We start from the raw sequence: 23,722 nt of genomic DNA on the forward strand, positions 1-23,722 counted from the left end.
AAGCACGTACTAGCTTTTTTAATAGTACTATATGCATAATTTGGCGACGAGCGCTCTCTATATGTACCACCTTTTTTTAATTTCAATTTTTACTCCATGGCGCAATCCATCAATAGTACTACTGTACAAAAGTATACATTTTTTAAAAGGCTAGAGTACTATTCATCACATACATAGCCAGTTAAATTCTCAACCTAGAATGACGTGCATGCCATTTAGTAAACCGATATGGAGGAAGTATAGTAAAAATGAGGTAATTTTACCAAGCGATCGGTGGGGGAGCATGGCCTGTCATGCGGTCCCACGTGTCATGATGTACCAAGGCGATGCGCGTGTCCCTCTTGAGGCAGAAGCAATACTAGTACGTGGTTTGAGATGATGGCGAACCGAAGTGTGAAATAATGGTTGCTTCGTCCGTCTGGGAAAGTGTGGCATTGTGATTTGACGTCTCATTGCTCATTACTACTACTGGGCCGGTACGAGTGGGGTGCGTCCCCCCTGCTGTTTTGCACTGTTATTTGGTGCTTGACACGTCGACCCGGTTGCTATATGTTCCACATGTCGGCGACAGGAAGTACATAATTCATGAAAGGGAGCGTCGACGGAGGAGTATACTACAGAATTCATGAAAGGGAGCGACTTAGTTTTGGAAAAATCTGTTTTTACGGAGTACGTACCCACTAGGGTTTATAGGGCTCATCTAAAAAACATTCGTTTTTCCATTTGATAAGTCTCAATTCTACTATACTAGTAGTAGTACCATTACATGTTGGATTTCGAGGTGCGTTAGATCACCCGACGCAAGCAGTGTCAAGAGGAAACTAACCAATGCATGTACAAGTTCATGGAAATTTAGTGGTCATTCATGCATTCATTCTAATTAATGCCTCGGTAAACACAACTTCTTGAGAAAAACGAGCGTACTAATTACTTGTGCAAACTACGAAATTAATTCGACCACTCACTGTCTACCTTGGTTGGAGAGATTTTGAAATTGAGCCATAAACTGGAAAGGAGGGAGTAGTAACTTTTGTCTCGATTACTATTTGTGGCCTTGTATAGATGCAAAATGTATTTTTTTATAGTGGCCTTGTATAAGTAAATGGAGGGAGTACTAACCAAAGTACGTAGTAGGGACGAGGAGTAAACGAAGGGAGTAGTAAAATTTTCTCCTCGTGCTACGAGCCACCGCGCGCATGGGCGAGGAAGCGGGCGTAAGGCGTAGTAAGCAAGCTTCACCTCATCCTGTGAGCCACCGCGCCCGTGGGCGGGGGAGATGGCGTACTAAGCAAGCTTCTCCTCGTTCTGCGATTTGACGGGACACATCAAAAGTACTCCAGTGTATAGAGCCTTGCCTCTAAGGTAGGCCCCACATGGTTTGCCTCTTTTTTTAATTTAAAATAACGCGTCAAGTCACAATTTGTTTGTTCACCCGTAGTAGACGATCCTCCCTCCACCAAGTGGACAACCAGTACACGTGCCAAATTACCACGTGGGCTGCCTTTTTCGTACATAAATGAGCTCCACCGTGTACCCGCGCGGGTGTGGTTGGGAAAGATACGGGAGTACGTGCATCGTGCGTGCACCTCTTCTCTTCGTGCACGTCCCCCACCTACGTGGGTGTGTGTGAGAGAGATACAAACCTAGACATAATGCGCTGTCCATCCCCATGCCTCCGCCCAGTCCGACAACCAGCCACCACCACGCCCCACTCCTCCTCACCTTATCTCTCATCTTTCTCCCTCCATTTTTATATACAAGGGGCCACTATCAAAATTACAATTTGCAGATATACATGGCCACTAACACTAATCGATGCAATATTAATGGTGTTTGCCTCGTGGTACTAGCAAAGCAGGACATTAATTATCCCTTGCATGCATGCGAGAGTTTGTAAAAAAATGCATCTTGATGTTCCGGGCAATGCACAGGCATCTTGCTAGTCCATGAAAACAACACATGGCAAAATTCCACGGAGAACGAGGGATTTGAATCTATTGGGAGGGGCTATTTGGATCTTGCCCGGGGTAGCAAAAATATTGGCGACGCTTTTGTCCACCCTTTGCCATCGATGAACGAGGAATGGCTCGGGTGCTCATGCTGTCATGCATCCTCCAGCGCGCACGTTGGAGACGAGCTCGCACGAGCTGTGTTTTTTTGTCCCACAATGCCGCCCGAGCCGCCCGTAGATCGACCGGCGACCCGCAAATTACGCCATCCAACCGTAGCCGCACACATTATGACAGCAACTCAACCAACCAGACGAAATTCACGCAAACACGTAGACAAACTGATATTTCATATAAACAACGACGGAAATCATATAAAATACCGGATTTTCATACAAACATGATGGATTTCATTACATTCAAATGAACTACGCGGTGCTAGTTCTGGATAGCACATGTATATTATACCTGGCCTAAATGGTCGCCCGTCGATCGATTTGTGTTTCTCGTGTCTGGCAGCACGATCACCGGACTGCCGAGAGCCCCGGAGGTATATGCTTCAGCGCAAAGGATGGCTCCCTTCCCCACTGCCCAACTGATATCATTGGCTGGTGCCGAAGATGATGGTGGCCGGCACCGGTTCAAGTTCATCACCGACCACTACTTCGCCATGGCCGGCACCGGCTCGAGTTCATCCTAACATTCCCCTCTTCTGTGGAGCCCATGCGGGGTCGACGAAGGTCCTCGCAAAAAAGGATCCGGCAAGACACCTGCTGTGTACGCCAGCGTCGCCTCCGCGATGGCCTTCATGGGACCCAAGCAGAGGCGGCCTCCCGTGTTCTACTTCTCCTTGATGATGGCGGCAGACGCGGAGGCGTTGGCCACCGACTCGTCGCTCTCCGCGCACCCGGCTTCTGTCGCTGCTTGCATGGCATGGCCACCGGCATGGGAGTCTCGGCCATAGAAACGGGAGACGCGGTACGAGGCGGCGGCGTGGACGACAGCAACGACGCCCGTGCGCCGCTCCTCGTCGAGCTGGCCTGGAGCGGCGAGTTGCTGAACCGCGCGCCGGCTAGGGGCGGCAACTGGCTCCGTCGGGCGAGGGGAGGGAGGTGGATCAGCGAGCTGCATAGCTCGTATCCGGAGGGCTACCCAACCGGCTTGGATGCGGAATAACTACTCTCCGTAAGCCATTATAAGAGTGGACAAAATGGTGGAGGAGATAGGGGAGCGGCGGAGGTGTGTGATTCTTGGCCGACGTTTGGCCTCGTTTAAATAGGAGATTAAATAGATGGCGGACGGGAGGAGCTCGGCCGGCGTTGCGTTTAACGCTGGCCCGATCATGAACGGACGTGTGTCCAGAGTGGGTTTCTCTGCTTCCACACGGGCGGGTTTCATGGAGGCGTTTGAATGCGGCACGGAGGCGTGTTCAGCCGGGCGTGCCACGAGTGGCGCCCTTGACTCTGACCTAGGACACCGCGCCATTCTTCCACTAACATGTGGGCTCTTTGGGTTCATGGCATGCATGTCAGTGACCCAACGCAGGCAGTGCATAGTAGAGGAACCTTTGGTGGGCCAGGGCGGTCAGAAGCGGGCATTTCATAAATCGATGATTGTTCATTGAGTGTGACGTCATCTTTTTCATGTAGATAAGCCTACTATGTTGATAGCCCATTCGATACGTTGTGATTCATAAAGACCGCTGCAAACATCAATGTTCTGCTTATCACAGATAAGATTGATTAATACCCGTAACAATCCATGTCCTTAACAATGGGTGCATGCACGTATAGGTTGAACGTGTGTCTTGCGTCGTGTGCTGTGTGCATGCAGGCGTGCGAATGTTGCATGCGTGCAAGGGTACGTTTCAGTGTTGCATGCATGGGTGCGTACGTGCATGTGTTTGTGAGTGCATGTGTACGTGCCAGTGTTGCACGCCAGCATGCGTGCGTGTGTACGTGTCAGTGTTGCATGCCTACATGCATGCGTGTCTTGCGTGCGTGCATGTATACGTGCAGGGTGAGGCTACACGTCAGTCGACTGACTTTTTCATCTCTGGTCATTAGATTTTCCAGCCATTGGATACGAAATCAAGGGCCTCCAGTTTATCATCGAACTCCACCCCCTGAGCTGCCAGCCACCACCGGCCGAACCGCCAGCCCCCGCCGCTCGCGGCCGGCCCGCCCTCCCCGAAACCACTCCCCACCGCCGGTCCGCCACCGCACCGGCCATCCCTCTAGCCCCCCCCCCGGCCGAGCTTTTTCTCCAGGGATCCCCACCCCACCGCCCAATGACCCCCTAACCGCCGGTGACTGCCAACAAGAGGTCTCACGACTTCGAATACCCACCAACCACTAATTTATTACCATTTCTGTCCTTCATATATGCACTGACGGGTGGGCCCTATGGTAATGTGCGCTGCTAAATGTGGACCGTTTGACTGGTCAATTGATCGTGTTATCAACAAATTACGGAGCTATATGGTGAGCCAGTGACCGTATGATCACCCTAAAATGTACTCCTATTTTATTAACACAGTACAGACTCAAACTACCATTTCTTTCTTTCATATACGGGCTAACAGGTGGGCCCCACGGTTACGCGCCCCGATGGTGCAACACTAGTTGCGCCGCGTGGAATGTTTGACTGGTCAATTGATTGTGTCATCAACAAAATACGGAGTTGTACAGGTGAGCCAGTGATCGTATAATCATGATATGTATTTGTTTAACACGGTACAGACGCAAGGGCTCATATATACGCGCAAGCACTCACCGCTATAAGCGCACACACGCGAACCCTACCCCTATGAGCACCTTCGAGAGAGTGGGCCAGCATATATGATCTTGAGATTTTACAAAGTCACCATAGGTGCCTCGTAGTCGAGTGGAACGTCTCCTCCCGCTGAACGTACGTAGCCAGAAAATATTGAAATTAACACAAGATAAATGCGAGCACCGGGACTTTAACCTTGGTGGGCTCGAGAAACCACTGTCCTCTAATCATCCAACCACATGTTGGTTAGCACGGCAAAATGTATGTGGTGACCGTGATGAGCTTATTCTGAAGTCCAGTGACCATATCATGCTTTTGCTTCAGATACAATGACCGTAAGTGTCGTCAACAAAATACGGAGCACACATCAAATGCAAAGTCCGTTAGTGTCATCAACAAAATATGGAGATGTGTCATGAGCTAGATACCGTTATACTATTGTATATGCTTATTTTCTTAGTGGCCGATTGCGTGTGTGGTGTGGTGGGCACATCATTTGTAGTTGTGGTGGGTCAACATGAAGACTCATGGGTCGGTTCCATCCTGCGCCACATATAGGTTGGACCGAGACGTGTTATACAAAGACCCATGTGGAGGACTCGGCGTACAACACGAAGCTACCAGAGTCGCGGAGGACTCTATCCCCACTGGTGATAAGCCGACTATATATGATTTGTAACCCTAGGCCCTTAGCATGTTATACAAGCTTGGGGGCTAGTTCTTCTATAGTATACACACATGCACAATGCCTGGTATTCACGTGTACTTTGTACACACCCCTATCACTAATATACAGTACCAGGAGTAGGCTCTTTCTTCAACTCCAATTGAATTCTAGCATGTGCATGTGTTTATTTCATATTATCGATCCATAGAGTGAGAGCGGTTTGAAATACAGGCAATGGATGCTTTTGCAATTCATATATAAACATTAATTAGTGCACTCCATGTTGTTAGTGTGAAGCACTTTATACATTTTTCACTTGCATGGATACATTCCAAATTACTAGCTAAGAAATAGAACACATGTCGAATTCAACATAAAGGGGGTTTCGAAGATTCGAATTCATAGGAAGTGCATTCATCTATTTGAACCCGAGATAATGGCATTTGTAAATCAGATGTAAAAGGGGCATCAATCTTTGTTGTGAGTTTGAACATGCTATATATATTCATACGCATATCTAACTACTTTTTTACAACCAAGGAGATTATATCTGGAACATGCATGAACTGAGGTAAGTTGCATATTTTTTAATATATACTAGTGTATAATGTATATTCAAATGTACCCCCTCCATTCCAAAATAATTGTAGCTTTAGGATTTTCAAGAGTAAAGATTTGTGAAGTTTGACAAATCCTGAAAGTTCAATTCAAGAGAACCGAAAACGTTAATGCTTCTGCTCCCAAATATTGAACGAAGTGCCAAATAGGCCTCTGGTCACCCGAAACCGTGCGAGACTAATGTTTTGGTGGTAGGAAATTACTGTCCTAACTTTGGCCCGTGTAGCATATCGGCCCAATGTCCAAAGGTCTAAACCGGGGTAGGTTTGTAACTTCACCAAGACCGCAGAGAAGCATTCATACGCTGTGGGCGCCTACCCATGTGCTCGGCCGAAATCTATCCCGCCCACATTTGGGACACCTGACATGACTGTCCTACCCCCAACCCGCAATATGTCCGAAATTTTAGATGGGGGGAAAGTTTGTAACTTTCCCGAAATTTCAAACAAGCGTGTCTCAAACCGAAACATTGTTCCCCCTTAGTTCCCCGCCTCCCTCCGTTTCCCCATTCATACTCCGTGGGTGCGAAAACGCCCTCTCTACCAGCCGCGAAACCCCAGCCCCCTCCGTCCTCCACCCCATAGCGGCCAATCCACCGCCGCCCTCCTCCATCACGCCAGAGCCGGTACCCCGACATCGTCGTCCAACCCAACCGCAACCGCAACGCCCTCAAGGACTTAGCAGCTGAAGCCGAGGCAGAGCTGCCTCCACGACGCCGACGCTGATGTGTGCCATACCAGAACCACTCCGACCACGCCATCCTGCGCCTCACTGCTGCGGCTCCACTATCGCAACCGTCCACCGCACCGGAGCTGTTCCCGCTACGCCGTTGTTTGCCGCCTCGGATCTGCTTCCCCGCCGCAGATAGACGGCCACCGCACCACACTCAACAACTTGGCCATGGGTTCGTCCAAGGCTGCACCGTCCTCCACAACTTCTGGTTTCTGGCGAACAACAAGAAGATCATCGGAAAAATAGAAGGAGGACACAACACTGCCAGCAGAAAGAGGTACTCCTCTTCCCTTGTTCGTGCAAATCTAATGTCTCCGCTCACACCGTATTCATCCCACGAAAGAAACTAGTTGAGCGCTTCTTACTGCATCTTCTTTGTGATACTAAATGCACAAGGTTTCCTCCCTTTTAGTATTTCACCTTTTCTAGAGGTCAATAGCCCGCCTGGATTTCAATTCAGGGTCAGTTGAACCGCAATTAAAAGAAGCAGCACTCGCTTAGGCGCGCGAAGCACCTAGTCCGCCTGTTCCTTGGGGGAGCGGCGCATCGGTGTCTATCATAGGGGTGTGGGGCGCAGGAGCTGCTTGCGCCCGATCTGGAGGTCGACGGGGCTTGAATGGATGGCCGGGGGGGGGTGCCAAGCACGGCGGTGCGGTGATGTCGAGGGGAGGGCGCAGGCAGGGGAGGATTACTGGGCCGATGGTCGCTGGCATTTCGAGGAAGATCATCAACACCGACTCGCTGGAGGTAGATGAAGGCGATTTGCCCGTTCTTTGTACATCGGACAGTGCAGAAAAAATGGACTGACCTATTTGCTTTCAGTCGACTGTTATTTTCATAGAATCCTGTAGTAATTTAGTGTGCCATGCATGTTGTAGAGCTATCATATGTCTCCCGTCATTTATTTCTCACCGACCTGCTATCGGCTACCTTTACACTATACTAATTGTGCACACACTTCACCCATACTCACACTATTGTTTTTTATGCATGGGTATTTCAGACTCTGACACATTGTTGATGAATGCAGAAAAGAAAAGACAGAAGTCGCTCCAGTGTAATTCGAAGATAAGCACTAAGCGTTCCAGCGCTCTAACGGGTGCAGTGTCAGCAGTTGGAGACAGTAAATGTAGCTCTACAGTTGATGATCTCAATTGCCACACACAACCATCCCAGGTGCTTGCTTTAACTTCGCGCTGTCAAATGTGGTTGCATGTTGCATATGGTGTCTAGCATGTATTGCTTCCAATTTGGTTAAATTGCATCTGCTTACTTTACACATTATACCTTTGATAATGACATGCCTTCCTGTTTTTGATACATACTACATATGTCTATTAACCATGTTCGTACATCAAACTAATGCTATTTTGTATCCCTCGTCAATCACTTATGATGAGACAGTCACCCGGATGGGTTTCTGTGAGACGCCATACTCGTTTAAAGAGTGCAGTGTCATCCTCCCCACATGATTCTCAAGAAACAGCAAGGCTAAATGAAGATAGTCAACGTAGCTCTCTAGTTGATCACCGCAATGCCCCCACACCACCATCGCAGGTGCTTGCTCTTACTTGGCAGTGTGATATGTAGTGTTCATCTTACATGAAAGTAGTGTTCGTCAGTATCATGCATCAATGAGTTCTGAAGAGCAAATTTTATTCCTTTTTCTTGTGGGTTTGACTTGACAAGGCAAAATCAATAAAGAGGAAGGAAAAGAGTAAGGAAGGCGATGATGGTGTTCCTTTGCAGCAACGTAAACGGAGCATCTGTACCGATTCTCCTTGTACTGATAGTGCATTACAAGGTCCAAGTCTCCGCTCCCCTACTCCACCATCCAAGGTGCTTGTTCTAACTTGGCAGTGTGATATCTGGTTGCATGTTGCATATGGTGTCTAGCTCATATTGCTCCTAATTAGTGTAAACTGCATCTGCTTAGCTTACACATGATACATGTGAATATGACACGCTTTCCTATTTTTGGTACATACTATATCTTATGATAAGGCACCTTTAAGTCGCCACCGTGATATTGGTTGTGTCTTGCATATGATTTCTAGCATGTACTGCTTCTAATTTGTTGAAACGCCATACAGTTTGAACTTGGCAGGGTGATATTGGTTGCATCTTTCATATGGTGTCTCGCTTGCAGTGCTTCTAATTTGTTGAAATGCCTTCTGCTTAGTTACCGCATCATAGGTGTGAATATGTCACACCATCCTGTTTTTCATACAAATTCCATCCTCGCATCATGTGTTTGCCTTTCATCCTAGTACTGTTCGTCAGTATCATGCATGAATGAGTTCTGAAGAGCGAATTTTATTCCTTCTTCTTATCGGTTTGACTTCACAATGCAAAATCATTATAGCTGAAGGAAATTAGTCCGGCAGTGGATGATGGTGGTCCTTCGGAGCAACTCAAACAGGGGGTCTCTATAGATTCTACTCCGCCATCCTCCCAATAAGATTTGCAAGACAACACAAGGCTGGATAGTCAACGTAGTTGTGTAGATGATGAGCACATCTCCGCTACTCCACCATCACAGGTGCTTGCTCTAACTTGACACTATTATATGTGGTTGCATGTTGCGTATGATGTCTAGCTTGTATTGCTTCTAACTTGAATTGCATCTGCGTACTTTACACATAATGCCTGTGAATATGACACGTATTCCTGTTTCTAGAACATACGTGTACATGATGAGCACATCTCCCCTACTCCACCATCACAGGTGCTTGCTCTTACTTGGAACTGTTATACGTGTTTGCGTTTTCCATACGATCTCTAGTTTGTATTGCTTCTGATTATGTTGAATTGCATCCGCGTAGCTTACAACTTATACCTGCAATGATCACTTACCCATAAGACACATTTAACTTGGGACTGTGATGTAGGTTGCATCCTGCATTGTCTTCTAGCTTGTGCTGCTTCTAATTTCTTGAAATGGCACTTATGACGAGACACTTTTTACCTGATAGAGTGATATTGGTTGCATGTTCATATGGTGCCTTTCGCTTACTGTTTTTTATACATATTCCATCCTCCTATCATACATGTGAATATGAAACGCTGTCTCTTTTTGTATATATTCCATCCTCCTATCCTGCGCTTTCCTTATATCAAAGTAGTGTTCGTATGTATCATGCATCAACCAGTTATGCAGAGCTAATTTTATTCATCTTCTTGTGGTTTTCACTTCATAAGGCAATATCAGAAAAGAGGAAGGAAAAGAGTAAGTTAGGGAATGTTGGTGGTCCTCCGCAGCGACGCAAATAGAGACTCTCTAGATTTGCCACTGCTACTGCTAATGAAGTTGATGTCCCAAGTCTACATGATGAGTTCATCTCCCATACTCCATCATCGCAGGTGCTTGCTCTAAGTTGACAGTGTGATAATTGGTTTCATGTTGCATATGTTGTCTAGCCTGTATTTCTTCTATTTTGATTAAATTGCACATGCTGAGTTTATACGTTATACATGTGCATATGACATGGCTTTCTGTGTCCAGAATACACTGCATCTATCTATCATACCATATTCTTACATCAAAGTACTGCTGTTGTGTATCCCACATCAGTCACTCATGATTGGACGGTTTTAACATGGCAGTTTGATAGTGGTTGCATCTTGCATTGATTTCTACGTTGTACTGCTTCTAATTTTTCGAATTGCCACTTATGACAAGACACTTTTAACTTGGAAGAGTAATATTGGTTGCATCTTTCATATGGTGTCTAGCTTGCATTACTTCTATTTTCTTGAAAATCTTTCTGCTTAGTTTGCACATCGTAGCTGTGAATATGTCACGCCGTCCTGTTTTTCTTACATATTCCATCCGCATATGGTTGTCTTACATCAAAGTATTGCTTGTCTGTATCTTGCATCAATGAGTTCTGAAGAGTGATTTTATTCTTTTGTGTTGTGGGTATAGCTTGACATGGCTGTCGGTGTCAAAACCGGCGGATCTCAGGTAGGGGGTCCCGAACTATGCGTCTAGGATGGATGGTAACAGGAGGCAAGGGCACGAAGTTTTACCCAGGTTCGGGCCCTCTTGATGTAGGTAAAACCCTACGTCCTGCTTGATTAATATTGATGATATGGGTAGTACAAGAGTAGATCTACCACGAGATCGGAGAGGCTAAACCCTAGAAGCTAACCTATGGTATGATTGTTGTGTATGTTGTCCTACGGACTAAAACCCTCCGGTTTATATAGACACCGGAGAGGGTTAGGGTTACACAAAGTCGGTTACAATGGTAGGAGATCTGCATATCCGTATCGCCAAGCTTGCCTTCCACGCCAAGGAAAGTCCCTTCCGGACACGGGATGAAGTCTTCAATCTTGTATCTCCATAGTTCAGGAGTCCGGCTGAAGGTATAGTCCGGCTATCCGAACACCCCCTAATCCAGGACTCCCTCAGTAGCCCCTGAACCAGGCTTCAATGATGACGAGTCCGGTGCGCAGATTGTCTTCGGCATTGCAAGGAGGGTTCCTCCTCCAAGTACTTCATAGATGATTTTGAACACAAAGATAGTGTCCGGCTCTGCAAAATAAGTTTCCACATATTGCCATAGAGAGAATAATATTTACACAAATCTAATCTGCTGACGTATTCCGTAGTGTGATACACCATGGCCAAGCCTTTATCCGAGTCGTTTCATTATACCACCTCAGTGCGTCATGCGAGGCAGTTTCCTTGGCACGTCTTGTTAAAGTAGAGATCGTGTCCCCTTATTCCGGGATTCTCATCAATACAGGTGTGGGTAACCCAACTGCACCATTGATTACGACGCTTGGAGATAAGCGGGTTTTACCAGGCTGGTGGGGATACGTAGTTTCATCCACCCATATAAGGGGATAAGGATCCACCTTTTCACCTATGCCTTCTTCCTCCCTTTCTTATCCATTCTTGCGCACTCGAGCTCTAACGCCCAAGTCCACACTCCCCACCTAAACCTGCTCCAGCCATGTCCGGAGCGGGAGGCAAGTGGATGGTCTCCTCCGTCATGGAGGGACACATCAAAAAACTGAGGAAGGCCGGATACTTGTCTAACAACATCGCGTACCGGCTTCCCGAAAAGGGGTAGCTCATCCCCACCCCTAGGCCCCATGAGAGGGTGGTGTTCCTCCCCCATTTCCTCCGCGGACTGGGCTTCCCTCTTCACCCATTTGTCCGGGGGCTCATGTTCTACTATGGCCTGGATTTCCACGATCTGGCCCCGAACTTTGTCCTCAACATCTCGGCGTTTATCGTCGTGTGCGAGGCTTTCGTCCGCATCCGCCCCCATTTTGGCCTATGGCTCAAGACTTTCAATGTCAAGCCGAAGGTGGTGCACGGCAACCAGGCGGAGTGCGGAGGCGCCATGGTGGGCAAGATGCCTAACGTCTTATGGCTCGAGGGCTCCTTTGTGGAGACCCTGAAGGGGTGGCAATCGGGGTGGTTTTACATCACCGAGCCGCGCGACCCCGAATGGGTCGCAGCCCCCGAGTTTCGATCCGGACCCCCTACGCGGCTCACCTCCTGGAAGGAGACGGGCCTGTCATGGGGTAAAAAAGGAGAGCTGACCGGACTCCAAACATGTGTCCAAACCCTGGTGGACAAGAAGCTCAAACTTGTCAACGTAGTCCAGGTTATGCTCATCCGCCTGATCCTCCCGTGTCAACAACGGGCTTTCAACCTGTGGGAGTTCGACCCAGCGCGGCACCGAACTCTGAGCATGCTCTTCGACACGACGTACGAAGATGCCTGGAAGGTGCTTTTCAAGGGCGCCGAGGCCCCCGCATCCGCTACCGAGGATCGCGGATTCAGTACACAGCGTCACGCTCATGCGGTAAGCTGTTTTTTCCTTTTACAGGGTATCAGTTTTTCGTAGTTTGACTCCATGCGGGATCTAAGCTCCCTTACCTTTGACAGGATTGCCAGGAGACGTCCGGACAGATCAACTGTCCGGCTCCTTTGCCCGAAGGCCCAGCGTATGCTTGTTTGGCGAAGCTGCTGGTTCCGGCACCCCATGTGGTGCCGGAGAGGAAGGCCAAGAAGAAGGCCACGGGGACTCGAAAGAGTGCCCGACGCCTGGAGGTGTCGGATCCCTCATCCGACGACTCCAAGACGCACTCCTCCCATGAAGACGAGGAGGAGGAAGAAGAGACCCCTCCCCCTCCAGTGGGGGAAGGGAAGAAAAGGAAGGCCGCCCCAACTGGGGAGGCCGAAGGGTCCAAGAAGGGGAAAACACTTCCTCCGGACTACTCCATCAACGCCGACGATGGCGGAGAGGAGTGGCCGCTCAGGGCCAAGCCCTTGGCAAAATCATAAGTATCCGGATACCAGAGTAATTCATAGTATTCGTTTATTGTACAGCCTTCCCTTATGTCGAATATGTTTATGCAGCCCACCTAAAGACCGGTTCGACGCGTTGTCGAGCGGCTCACTGGACTCGTCGGATGTGAACTCGCTTCCGACGGCTTCCTCCCCCCGCCCTACGGACGACACCGAAGTGTTGTCCCAACAGGTTCCAAGCCGGGAGGAGGTGGTCCCATAGGCGCCGCAAGGCGACCTCCCGGACCCCAGGAGTAAAGGGGATGAAACCCCCCAGGGCTCCAAGTCCGGCTATAGGCCGGACACCGCTCCGGAACCTTCAAAGGTTCCAGAGTCCGGCAGGGGACCTCCTTCCGAGGAGCAAGCCCACCGTGCCGGTGACCGCCGTCCAACCGGAGGTGCCGAACAATCTGTTGGAGGCGCTCCAAGGCGCCTCCATCGACGAGGAGCACCGCACCATTATGAGTGCGGTGGTCCAGAAGGTTCAGTCCGCCCAGAGCGGACTGACTGAAGCTTGTACTAACCTTTTAACAGGCTTTGAGGTAAGTAAAGAATGTGTAAATAATATTACCACATAGACAGTAGCCCCTGATGCTCTGTTTGGCGTTCGGGAAGAAAAGACGAATAGAGGATCAAATGAAATTCGCAGGAGTCTAACAAAAAGGAGTCAATATGCGTATGCAGGCTTCTCTGCTTGCGTCCGCCGCACTGACTGCGAAAGTGGACACGCTAAAGCAGAACCTCGAGCGGTCCGAGCAAGGGCTCGGGCATGCCAAGAAGCAGCTCGAGGGCAATGAAGGTATGAAATACCTTGTTTAAATATATATACAAAGGTGGAATTGCAAAAAATGACAGGATTATCGTGGCTATTGTAGGGGCCACGTCTGAGGTGGCGACCCTTAAGCAAGCGCTGCTCGAGGCCGAGAAGTGGGCGGCCACGGAGCGCACCGAGCGGGATAAGTATGAGGCCCAGGTTGGCAAGGTGCAGAAAGAGCTCCAGGTTCTCATGAAAAAACATGAGAGTTTGGAGCTTGACTCAAAGACGCGAGCGTCCGAGTTCGCGGCGGCTATTGAAAATGCCAAGTCTGCCAAGGCTGAATCCCAGAAGACCCTCCAGGAGTTGGATGAGGTGAAGAAGATAGCGGGGGGTAAGGCATTCTTTATGCAAAGCAAACACATAAACGTGAGTTATTTGTTACTTACCCGAATCCGGAGCTCTCCAGGAGCTTTCGCAGATCTTCCCCGGAGTGTGTCCGATGCCGCCGCATTCTATCGAGCCGAGGAGGGAAGCTCGACAGAGAAGGTGTTCTAGTCTCAGTATGTTGAGGCGGACACCCCGTGCCCCTGAGCGACCAGCTGAAGCAACTGGTCGAGCTCCACAAGGCGGCCGAACAGGCCATGAAGGGCCTCATAGTTCGGCTGTGGCCTGGAGAGGCTCTGCCTGGGAGCTATTTCGGGCTGGTGCGGCGGCTGGTGGGGGCCTGTCCGAGGTTCGAAGTCATCAAGCACTCCGTCTGCATTGAAGGTGCCCGTAGGGCCCTTGCCCGTGCTAAGGTGCACTGGGGCAAGCTGGATGCTGAGAAGCTTGTGAAGGACGGGCCACCGCCGGGGAAAGAGCATCGCAAGCTCGAGAATCTTATATTTACTAATTGGAGGCACCATTCATGATCTCTCATTAATCCACATCATCAAAATTAATTAAACCGTTAGATTAAAAAAATGTACGATCAGGATAAAACGAAAACTTACGTAATGCCGATGATCCCATGTTATAAAATAACACATCTGACACGACTAACGTTAGTTAAATAAAACAAGGAAAGCCTCATGTAAAAAAAATAGAACAAGGAAAGCCTCACGTTATAAGAAAGGAAGTCTCACGTCAGAAAAAAAAGGAAAGGCTCCATGCGTTCATAAAAATTAAAAGAAGGAAAGCCTCACGTAAAAAGAAGGAAAGTCTCATGTCAGAAAAAAAGGAAAGGCTCCATCAGTTCAAACAAATTAAAAAGGAAAGCCTATGTTAAAAACTCCAACAAGAAAATGTAAAAAAACAGTCCAATGATAAAAGGGAAATGAATCCACGATCTGGCTGATTGTCCATCAAATAGAAGCCTTATATACTGCGCTTAGAATTAAAGAAGAAAAGGAAACTCTCCAAGAGTCCATATGTATCACGATTGGATTTAAACGTGCGTTTAAATGTCAGATCCAATCCACGCCCAAGAATCTGTTAGTACTACGCTTGGAAGGAATTATTTGATATCAAAAAGGGAGGAAGGAAACGTGTAGCTCCCTAAAACAAAGGAAACGTGCAAATTAAAATCAGATTTTTTTAATGGAAACATAGAGATGAAGCTACACACACATGCAAATGCGTAACATGGCTAGGTACAAATATATGTACAATATTCCAGTAAAAAGGAATATACGTACATCACAAATTATTATTTTTGAACACAACGTACATCACAGATGGACGATGTTCTCTTCACTATAAATCTATGTACACTACTTCAGTGTATTTTTCGTAAATCTAGGTAAGTGAACTATTTTGCTCATTCAAAAATCACACTTAAGTATATTCCCAAAATTGTACATGACATGTACATAGTGTTTTCTGAAAATACAAAGATATTAATATAGAAGAAGTTCTAAATCTATGCCAGAAATATACTTAATAAACAAATACTAGATTATATTAAAAATCCAAAATTGCTAAACCGCACGAGTGAAACAAAAATCTCAAAATAATCCAAAATAATTAAACCGCACAAGTGCATTAGGAACCGACTGATTTCATAATTTCAGAGACACATGCGCGTTTGTAACACACACACACACACAAACACACACACACACACACACACACACACAAACACACACACACACACACACATACACACACACACATCGAGAGCACGCATGGATGGGGCTGAGATTGATCGGCGTAACTAACTACTGAGAGAAAATGGTTGTTGGTCATGCATATTTTCAAAAGTAACTTAACCACATGTATGCATGTGGAAACATAGGTAACCGGCCAATAATAAGTGGTAGAGAGCCAAAGCATACATGCTATATGTATAGTAGTGTTAAAAATATAGGACATCTTCATAGGCATTTAGCAATTGTTAAATTTAGGAGACGTTAAATATATATAATGGTGTGACCAAATTTTGGTGTGGCACAAAGATCAATACAAAAAATTCAAAGGTAGTATTTGCTTATCCACTATGTTTTAAGTGTAGGGCGTATGGAAATATAATATTTTATATGCCATGAAATTAAGTAGTAAAAATAATTTTAAAAATTCCGTAATTCTAATTTGTAAGGGATTTAAAGTAAACAATTACTTAAATTTTTTATGTATATTATTGTGATTTTTCAACAATAACTAGCCTGTGCAGTAGCACGGGTTGACGACTAGTTACTATAAGGATGTTCTGAAGGGTGCTTGCCTTGTGGCGGATGAATGTTCCAAGGATGTATTTTTTGAGTAAAAGTCGCTCGTTTTGTCCTGTGCGCTGAAAACTTGTTCATATGCGCTAAGCAATGTTGTTGGAATTTAAAATATTACCTTCTGTGCGGCTATTTATCAATTCTGAGAGATGGCGAGTCGTCGGCTTCTGCCCCCGTGCCGCTAGTGCTGGGGTGTTCGGGGATAAACCTGAGCGCTCTTTTTCCCATGTTTGGGTCCTTCGAGGGAGGCGCTCAGCCCAACGAACAAGGCAATCGGACTATAATGCGTGAACACTCTCACTTAGCCATAGAATTCTATAATTTTAAATTTCGGCGAAGCCCCTGGTATTCGGAAGACCGAGTTCGGGGCGCTATCCACGCCTTGGCCGGACAAAGCCGACTCCTCGCTCTAAGCGGCATAAGTCTTTAGGGACTCGAAAAACCTCTCGAACAGCGACCGGCTCTCGCTTCATCATGATAGTCAGTTTTATCTTTCTCCACTGAGGTGCTCGACCCAGCTCAACTGGGGCACAATCGCAGTGGTTCTCCTAGTGCTACCTTAGCCGATATAGCAGCACGTAAGGCACCAAAACATAGGAGCCGGGAAAACCCAACTATTGACCCAAGACATGATTCGGAGCCGATGCATATAATGCTATAAGTTCGGGGTGCCGCACTTGTTAAAGTGTTCGGACTTCTCACACCATATTGAGGGGTACTAAAGCCCCTGGCGTATTTTGGCCGTACCAAAGTGTACGGCTGCAACATGTCGTCAAGGAACATATATAAATAAAAAAAGAGTAATGCGAAAATAGACAAAAGCTATGCATTGTTTATTAAAAAGGGCTGCGATCAAAGCAGAACGATACAAATAATGCGATAAGCAAAAGGTTGGACTATTTAACATGTCTGTTCCAGGGGCATGCTGCGGAATGGTATGGGAAACAGGTATACTGCTCGTGATAGAGACCACCTGGGAGTTCCGTAATGTGGCGTGGCTTGTCTGCTTCCCTGGTTCTTGCATCGTTTGTGCGGCAATTGAACTGCCGAACAGGCCTTCCGAAGAATGGGGTCCTGAAAGTAAGAGAAAATTAAAAAATCGGCAGCCCCTGGTGCAGTTTAAGCCGTGTTTCGGGCGTGCCGTGATGGTGCCCCTCCCCCTGTACCCATGGTATTTCTAGAGCGTAGTTATGTATGCAAAGCATTGGCGTCGCCTTTTTGCAAGGGCTGGGGTTGGGGCCGCATTGCTAGGCCTGCTCGGATCGTGCTAGGTGGTCTTGTTGTAGGTTACTCCGGGCACGCTTGACGGTGTCCAGTCATTTAATGGCTGGACTGGAGAACTGCCTGGAGAGGCTGCTTTGTACTTCTGCTGCAAGGGCCGCCGTGTGCTCCTCCATTCGGAGGGAGCGTTCGGTGTTTCCATTGACTGTAATTACTCCTCGAGGGCCTGGCATTTTGAGCTTAAGGTATGCGTAGTGCGGTACCGCATTGAACTTGGCGAATGCGGTTCGCCAGAGTAGTGCGTGATAGCCACTGCGGAATGGGACTATGTCGAAGATTAACTCCTCGCTTCGGAAATTATCCGGAGATCCGAAGACCACTTCAACTGTGACTGAGCCTGTACAGTTGGCCTCTACACCTGGTATTATGCCTTTAAAGGTCGTTTTGATGGGCTTAATCCTCGAGGGATCTATACCCATTTTCCGCACTGTATCCTGGTAAAGCAGGTTCAGGCAGCTGCTGCCGTCCATAAGGACTCTAGTGAGATGAAATCCGTCAATAATTGGGTCTAGAACCAATGCGACGAATCCGCCATGACGGATGCTAGTGGGATGGTCCCTTCGATGAAAGGTGATCGGGCAGGAGAACCATTGGTTGAACTTTGGGGCGACTGGCTCTACCGTGTATACGTCCCTTAACGCGTGCTTCCGCTCCCTTTTGGGGACGTGGGTTGCATATATCATGTTCACCGAGCCGCACTTGTGGGGGAAAACCCTTCTGTCCACTGTTGTTCGGCGGCCGGGGCTCTTCGTCGTCATCGCTATGCAGCCCCTTGTCTTCATTTTCGGCATTTAACTTGCCTGCCTACTTGAACACCCAACAATCCCTGTTGGTGTGATTGGCTGGCTTTTCGGGGGTGCCATGTATCTGGCACAAGCGGTCGAGTATTCGGTCCAAACTGGACAGCCCCCTAGGATTCCTTTTGAATGGCTTTTTCCGCTGACCGGATTTAGAGCCTCTGAATCCGGCATTAACTGCCGTATCCTCAGCATTGTCGCCGTTAATGCGGCGCTTCTGCTTGTTGCGACGCGACCTGCCACTACTGTCCCTGGTATCCGAATTACCAGGGTTCTTGGTCATATTGTTGCTACGAGCAAGCCAGCTGTCTTCTCCCGTGCAAAAGCGGGTCATGTGTGTTGTGAGTGTTGCCATAGACTTCGGCTTTTCCTGTCCAAGGTGCCGGGTGAGCCACTCGTCGCGGATATTGTGCTTGAAGGCTGCTAGGGCCTCAGCATCCGGACAGTCGACTATTTGATTTTTCTTTGTTAGGAACCGTGTCCAAAATTGCCTGGCCGATTCCTCTGGCTGCTGAATTACGTGACTTAGGTCATCGACGTCTGGGGGTCGCACATAAGTGCCCTGGAAATTGTTGAGGAATGCGGCTTCCAGGTCCTCCCACAACTGATTGATCCTATTGGCAAGCTGTTAAGCCAATGCCGAGCTGGTCCTTTAAGCTTGAGTGGGAGGTATTTGATGGCATGGAAATCATCGCCGCGGGCCATGTGGATATGAAGGAGATAATCCTCGATCCATACCGCAGGATCTGTTGTGCCATCATATGATTCGATGTTTACGGGTTTGAAACCCTCGGGGATTTGATGATCCATTATTTCGTCTGTGAAGCATAGTGAGTGTGCGGTGCCTCTGTACTGGGCTATATCACGACATAGCTCCAATGAGCTTTGTCTACTGTGTTCGGCCCTGCCGAATTTGTGGCCGGCGTGACGGTTACCGTCTCGAGTCGTGGGGCGCCCACGCGATCCGTAGATCGATCTTGTTTGCCTTGCCTTGTCCTCCAACATATCTCGCAGGTCCGGCACATTTTCCCATGCCTTGGTACGGGGTGCGGCTTGAGTGGAGGGTCGAGAGGCCTCTCTGTCGCGGCCACGAGGTGGCCGATCGGCCGTATCGAGTGCAGTTGATGTAGGTTCAAGTGCTTCCTCCTCCAATCGGGGTAGCAACCTGTGCTTTGGGTAGCTCTTGGAGGGGCGTTCGAGTTTATGCTCTTCGACCGCAAATACTTCAGTCCATCTATTGACTAGCAAATCCTGATCAGCTCTAAGCTGTTGCTGTTTTTTCTTGAGGCTTCTTGCCGTGGCCATAAGCCTGCGTTGAAAATGCTCTTGCTCGACGGGATCCTCTGGCACGACTAATCCGTTGTCGTCGAGGCTTGCCTCGTCCTCGAAGGGAGGCATATGATTATCGTCCTCGACCTCTCTGTCTGCCGCTCTCTCATGAGGGCTGGTTTCTCCATCCTCCTGTGCTACATCTTGCTAGAGGGGGTTTTCTTCGGCACTCTCCGGAGTATTATTATCTCCCGTGCTGGAATCTCCGTATTTGTTTTGGCAGGATTTTGAGCGGCGCCGCTGACGCCGGCGCTTAGGCTGTTTCTTGGAGGGGTCATCCTCCGCCGTTCCATCGCCATCTCCTTCTTTTGGGGTGTCCACCATGTATATGTCATATGACGAGGTGGCTTTCCAGGGCCTGATAGGCGCTGGTTCTTCATCGTCTCCTTCATCGGCGTCCATACCGTCGATGTCTTCGGAGTCGAAGTCGAGCATGTCGGTTAAATCGTCGACAGTGGCTACAAAGTGGGTGGTGGGTGGGCTTTGAATTTCTTCATCGTCCGTACCCCAACCTTGCTGACCGTAGTCCGACCAGGGCTCTCCTGATAAAGAGAGAGACTCCAGTGTCTTCAGAATATCGCCGAAAGGCGAGTGCTGAAAGATTTCCGCGACAGTAAACTCCATGATCGGCGCCCAATCGGATTCGATCGGCAGGGGCGCGGAGGGTTCAGAGTCCGGAAAGGAGTCCGGCTCCTTGGAGTCACAAGTCTCGCGGAGTGCGGGGGTGGTGTTTGGCTCAATCGCCGTTGGGATCGCAGCCCCCGAGGCGGCATCCAACCGCCCATCCTCGATCGGCGCAGCTGGCTCCGAATGAAGGGTCGAATCCGATGTGGGTGCGGCCTCCAGGGCACTGTTCGGCGGCAGAGCTAGATCATGCTCGTCGAGACAGTGTGGCGCGCTCGGCAGTGGCTCGAATCCATTGAAGATCAAGTCCCCGCGGATCTCAGCTGTGTAGTTTAAACTTCCAAATCTGACCTGACGGCCAGGGGCATAGCTTTCGATCTGCTCCAGATGGCCAACTGAATTGGCCCGCAGTGCGAAGCCGCCGAAGACGAAGATCTGTCCGGGGAGGAAGGTTTCACCCTGGACTGCATCGTTATTGGTGATCGTAGGAGCCATCGAGCCTGACGACGACGACACAGAGGAACTCTCAATGAAAGCACCAATGTCGGTGTTAAAACCGGCGGATCTCCGGTAGGGGGTCCCGAACTGAGCGTCTAGGCCGGATGGTAACAGGAGACAAGGGACACGAAGTTTTACCTAGGTTCGGGCCCTCTCGATGGAGGTAAAACCCTACGTCCTGCTTGATTAATATTGATGATATGGGTAGTACAAGAGTAGATCTACCACGAGATCGGAGAGGCTAAACCCTAGAAGCTAACCTATGGTATGATTGTTGTGTATGTTGTCCTACGGACTAAAACCCTCCGGTTTATATAGACACCGGAGAGGGTTAGGGTTACACAAAGTTGGTTACAATGGTAGGAGATCTGCATATCCGTATCGCCAAGCTTGCCTTCCACACCAAGGAAAGTCCCTTTCGGACACGGGACGAAGTCTTCAATCTTGTATCTCCATAGTTCAGGAGTCCGACTGAAGGTATAGTCCGGCTATCCGAACACCCCCTAATCCAGGACTCCCTCAATGGAAAAGTCAAAAAAGAGCAAGGAAAATAATATAGTAGGGAGTGCTGTTACTCGTCGGGTGAAACGGAAAAGGTTCTACCGTCGAGATTCTGCTGGTACTTATAGTGCAGTAGAAGGTCCAAGTCCATCGGCTAAATCTACAAACACAGTATCACCTGCTCCACCAGCTGCAACATCCGCTTCAACTGTACCAGCATATCAACCATTTACTCGTTCGTTTGCTCCGGAACTGGCCACCTCCCAAGCTGCCTTCACACCTAACACTACTTCCGAAGCACTGCTGACACAACAGGACTTGGCAAGATCAGATGAACCTCATGAGCATCAACACCAAGATGGTACCTGACCGAGTCAAGTTGCAGTTGCATGCTCCTTTATATGTACTCTCACAGTTTGATGTACACTAACACTTTCCATATTTGTTGTTGAACTAGCACCACGGCGCAAGCGGAAACAGACATCAGGGATAATGCTTGACAGATTAACAAAATCTAAAGGAGGAAGAATGTAGATTCATTTTGAGGCAGGTTTAAAAAGGCCACGTGATGCTACAGAGTCAGCCAAGTTAGTATCAGAGGCAGCCGTTGCCGTTAGGTGTCATGCACGTATCCTCCCAACATGGATCCAGTACAGGAATGAGAAAGACAATACCCAGTTTAACACCTTCCTTGACCATTTATCCGTAAGTAATGTTATTCATCACAATTAGTAATATTGTCTTGCTTTGTCCCATACTTTCTAGCTTCCTCCTAATAAGACTCAAATTCTTTTTTCAACAGATGAGGTTCAAGTTGGATCCGAAAGATGATGCAACTAGACAAGCATGCACTCATGTTTTTCAGTCTGCTCTGCGACAGTGTCGGTACCACCTTAGAAAATCTCACTTTGAAGGCAAGGCTAACAATGAAATCTCCCAAACATCTCCATTGGAATATATTACAGATGAAGACTGGACAGCCCTCGTTAAACACTGTCTGATCCAAAGAATCAGGTAGGCTATATGTATTTGATCAGACCACATATTGAACTTGTATTTATGTATGTGCCTTACAAGTGTATCTTCTTCTAGGCTAACTGTTTGAAGAACAAAACCAACCGTTCTAAAGTGAAATTCCAACAGACCACAGGATCTCGTAGCTATATTGCACACTGCAAGGCTCTTGTAAATAGCTGCTACTTCCTTCTTTTTTTGTGCCATATTATCGTATCTATATTGACTTGTTCCAAATACAGAGGAAATCCCGTGCGGACCAAAAAGAACCTGAACCGAATGCAGTGCAAATCTTCAAGGATTGCCACACCAGTAAGATGAAGGGCATGAGCTCACCAGTTCAAGCCGCTGTTGTAAGTCCTTACTCCTCCTGCCTTGAACTGATTGTTATTGTGATGTGTTCATTTAACTACTTGGTTTGCAGCCAATGTCAGTTACTCTGTTCACTTTTATTCATAGTTGTCTTAACGTATCATTTCACCTTACATGGTTTAAAAGAGATGAAGGATATTCTTTTGGTCTTGATCTGTAATCTAGTTGTTATGTTCACGTGCGCACACAATGATAAAATAGCATGTTTGTTTTATATCTGTTTGCCCATGATATGAATGATGTCATACTATGTTCATCCTACTTTAAACCATGTCTCTTTATCCTTAGATGTCAACGAATGTGAGGAAATAGACAATACAGTAGGCATGCTACATGGACATATGTTCGGCAAGTGATTTTATTATGTAGTTGGCACTACAATACATGCTAATGTATTACAGTAGTTCACCAAAACAAGTTATGTATAAACGTTTAACCTACTTTGTTTGTTTTTTCTCATTAGTAACTTATCTGGTACACTAATCTACAAGTTCAAACTTTCAGGAAGCTATGGAACAAATGATTGAATAGCCACAACCACTTGAAGGTGACGAGGCTACTACAGGCACAATGTCACCTCTTGCTGCAGTGCGTCAGTATCTCTCCACTAACAGTGCAAAAAGCACCTTCCTGCGTAATTCTGGGTTGTTTGTCTAGGTAACCTCGTCCAAATCGCCTACTAAACAAAATCTTCCTGCTAGACAGAGTGATATATCTGTGCTCCAGACACAAGTCCAATCCCTAATGGACGTTGTTTCGGAAACAAGAATAGTGGTTGAGAAATGTCGTCAAG

The sequence above is a fragment of the Triticum dicoccoides genome, chromosome 6A, assembly GCF_002162155.2.
Source record: "Triticum dicoccoides isolate Atlit2015 ecotype Zavitan chromosome 6A, WEW_v2.0, whole genome shotgun sequence".
NCBI classification, from domain to species: Eukaryota; Viridiplantae; Streptophyta; class Magnoliopsida; order Poales; family Poaceae; genus Triticum; species Triticum dicoccoides.